The sequence below is a fragment of the Solanum tuberosum genome, unplaced genomic scaffold (assembly GCF_000226075.1).
Source record: "Solanum tuberosum cultivar DM 1-3 516 R44 unplaced genomic scaffold, SolTub_3.0 scf00181, whole genome shotgun sequence".
Classification (NCBI taxonomy): Eukaryota; Viridiplantae; Streptophyta; class Magnoliopsida; order Solanales; family Solanaceae; genus Solanum; species Solanum tuberosum.
The window spans coordinates 257,577-261,874 of record NW_006239106.1 but is presented as its reverse complement, the minus strand read 5'-3'; positions in this window follow the sequence as shown (position 1 = coordinate 261,874).

The window sequence follows — 4,298 nt, the reverse complement described above, 5'->3', positions numbered from 1 at the left end:
CAACTCGGTGTTGATACAAATGTGATTAAGCTGAAAATTGAGTATAAGGTTAAAGAAAGCAAAACGCCAATGTTGATTCACAACGACATGGGTGTTAGAGTGTATATCATGCTTAAAAAGGCTGCAGATGACTTCAACAAGTATCCAATTTGTATAAGCAAAATGGATAATAGTAGCAATATCACTGAACTGTGTGAAAGTTCAAATCAGGAGAATGATATGGTTACATCAATTTGTAATGATGGTATTGCTGATTTTGAGACTAGGCAGCTGTCAATTGGTGAATCGATAGAGCCGCTTTGTGTCTTGGGGTTAGGGAGCTGCGATAGAGTCATTTCAAATCTTTGTAATAAGTACGTGGAGATTGACCAAGTGTATAAGAACAAAGCCGCATTGAAATATGGGATGGAAAATTATGCAATTGAAAATAGATTTCAATATAGAACTGTGAGGTCAAATGCAATCAGGTAGCTAGTTTATACAAACAAATACATTACTGTACATTACAAACAACTTGGTGTTGATACAAATGTGATCATTGTCCGAAGCATTTGCAGCTGTTGTTTCTGTTGGAGATGGATCTGATTGAACATACTCAGGAGGTAATTCAAGGATCTTGAGTTCCATTGGAGTTGGAGTTATATTCTTAAAAACAAGCTGCAAAATATAGACATGTTCATATTGACATATTCATTATACAAAATGTTTCCTTAATCAAATGTAAAAACATATATACAGTTTATATATATATATACATTAGAAAAACTGTGGAATTGTATATGTCTAAAGGAACATTATACAAATAGGATCCTTATACAAATGAAAAAACTTATACATAAAACAATGCACAAAACTGTATAAATGTTTATACTGTATATATATTATACATTATACAACCAATTTCAAATGTATAATTGTTTACCTTGTATGTATAGTTAAATAGTTCTATTCTATACATTTAACTTTGCATATTAACATAGTGACTATATAAAACTGTATAAACAAACAGTTATAAGACATGAATCAACACATAAAATATAAGAAAAATATAAAATCGTAACATATACAAAAATAATGATTATACAAATACCTCATCATGCTCCAATAAGCCAGAAACAACAACTTCCTTTCTTTTTGCATTCTCTTATGTATAATTAGTTGTTTTTTCTTTCCTTTTTATACTTGACCCAGCAGCAAACTGATCTTTCTTACCTCCCTTCACAATTTTGATGTTGGATTGCTTCGATTTTGCACTCATTCCCTCCAAGCTGATTGGGTTATTTTTCAATTTGGATTTGGACATTGAACCTGCAACCTCCCCAAAATCCTGAGTTAAACCCAAGGAAAACGATGGGCGTTCAACACTATTTTCGACATGCAAGGGTATACCTCTTGTGAATCTTTTAGATGGAGACTGGGCATCCATTGTTTGAAGGAAAACTCTGTATGGATTATGAACTGATGTGAAAAATAGCTTGAAAAAACTGAAAAAAATAGACAAATATTTAAACTAATCGATTGAGATAAGTTTTGGCGGTACCTGAAATTTTTGAAGGGATTTTGAAACCGCGATTGAGAACGTGCTGGTGGAGATTGAAATTTCAAACTAATTTTGGGGAGAAAATTTGGGAGAAATTGAAGGAAATAAGAGATATAAACGAGAAGAAGATATTGTATAAAAGGAAGAGAATAACGTCAACTTTTTTTTTTACTTATACAAATCAGTGGGGCTCATTAATAGCAAACTGACCCAAACTTTGCTCCTTAAAGGAAATAAATGAAACGGTAGCTACTGTATTTATTTTTCATTAATAGTTTGCCATTATGTACAATTATCCCTTGTTTTTAATACGAATAAATGACTAATTGCGTGGTAAGATGATTAAAGTTTAAACACGTATATATAGAATTTCATTTCGTCAAAATATACATTGCAAGATAAACATGCTTTTACAATTGATATGAATGTACAATATAAGCTATGATGAGTTAAGTCAAATACAAAATTACTTTTAGCTAAGATTCTTACGTGTTAAGAAGTATATGTTAAAATATTGAATTTCGAATCAATAACTCAATGATATCTCAAATTCATATAATTCAAACTGTGAATCTATCTAATCCTTAAAACATTATCAATTATTCAGAATTCAAATGGTCCATAAATTCAATGATTATATTATTAAATTCAAATTGTAAATCTGCTTATACTTAAAATGTTATCAATTACACCTAGAAAAAAAAAAGAAATCAATTAGAAATATAGTTTTGACGTGTACTATATGCTTAATGTAATCTTGGTCTAGTCATAAAGTGATCAATGAATAAATGGAAAAATGCCAAAGTTTAAAGATTATGAGTTAATCTCTTGTACTTTAATTTTTAAGATAAAAGGAACAGTAATTTTGGCTTAAAAGACAAGTAATCATTTCTTATATCCAAAAGAAAGACCAAAAGGAAACAAGTAGTACACCCTCGGCTTTAATATTTATTATATGGTCATAGAAGTTATAATTTAAAAAGTAAGATCATTGTAATTAAATAATTAAAATCTTTGGAAGGCAATACATAAAATGAGGCCACATAAGTTCTACGAAGTTACGTGCCTAATATCAACATTTTAGTTTGACTTTGAAAATAGTACTTATATACCTCTCATTTTAAGTGACTTTCTTGATTAGTTTTTTAATTTGTTAAAAAGAGCAGAAGAGATATTTCTATATTTGAAAAGAAAGTAATATTAAGAGTTACCTAATACTTGTTATTGATAGGAGGTGACAGTTGTCTTTTGAAATTAGTTGAAATGTGCAAAAATATTCTGTAAAATTATAAGTCAAAATGCACGATACTTGGTCCAAACACCACAGTCATAATATTGAAACTTCATTTCGATATAAGTTGACATGATTTATTTGAACTTCATTATAAGTTGACATGATTTATTGGAACTTCATTTTGATATAAAATCTGTACTTTTTATTAAGAAAAGAAGAAAAACAGATATGCAGATCTTTAGTATCTATCAAAATAATAGTAAGGATAATTTTGGTACCTCGTATATAATAAGATTGTGCTTCACCAACCCATAAATAAGGTACAGTAGATGGGATTGCTCCTCCCTTAACTAGAGGTCTTCGATTTGAGCCTTATGTATGAAAAAAACTTTGGTAGGAAGCGCTCGCCCCCCGTACAAAAAAAGATTGTACTTCAAAACTCCTTTTTTATTTATTGACATTCGTGTTTAATCAAACATCACATAAAATTATATGATTTTTTTAGTACATAGATACTATAAAACAATCCATTTTTAGTATATAAAATAATAAAACAGCGTACGTATTCTTATCAAGCTCGCACCTAATTAATTGAGAGGATTATTATAAGTGGATTAATTAGTTGTCATTCATGTAGGACAGTAGGGTGCATAAGAACCTTACTAGTAATACTTCAAATCATTAAATAACGAATGTGGTGCAGTGAAAAATACTCTTTCATTCTTAATTAGAGATTTAAGATTCGACTCGACCTCGATGAATACAAAACTACTTTTGTTGGAAAACATTTTACATCTAATATAAGATTTTTCAACGTGAATTCAGTCAGGTCAATTACAAATACTCTCATGCATTAGGAATGTCCAAGAGGTTTCAAAAGCTAGATTGATTACCTTTAATTAGCCTCTATGGTTAAGTCAATAGAAGTATTTAGTCCTCTCAAGAGCATGAAAAGACATGATATTAAAAAGTTGATAAGTAATTATATTAATTAGCACATTCTATCCACTAATGTTATCTTATTTTAGATTTCCCTTTTTTGGGTAATAACTACTATATATTAAAGCTGTTTTTTTTCAGGACTTGGCAATTTTAATACTAATATATTTGATCTTTTGTGTACTTTGGGTGCCTTTTTGTCCACCCTAATCTCAACTTCCCTCCCTACCTAATGCCCCTTCAAATTCTATAAAGACATAGGGGACAACTTAATTAAGCTTTAATTATTAGTATAATTTTGTCTCTTATTCTTGTTTGGGACAACTAGATCTTTTAATTAGATTGACATATATATATCTTAATTAATTTGAAGGGGTTCACATTTGTAGTAGATTTATTTCTTCCTACATTTCTAAATAACCATCTTCAAGGAGGTCACTATACAAGTATATATCTAATATAGTATGTTTTGACTTTAAATATAGGGATAATGGTCTGAAAAATACCTCAACTTTGATCGGATTTGCTGTTGCGATACTAAACTTTCATGAGGACCTATTACCTCCCTAGACTAATTAATACCGC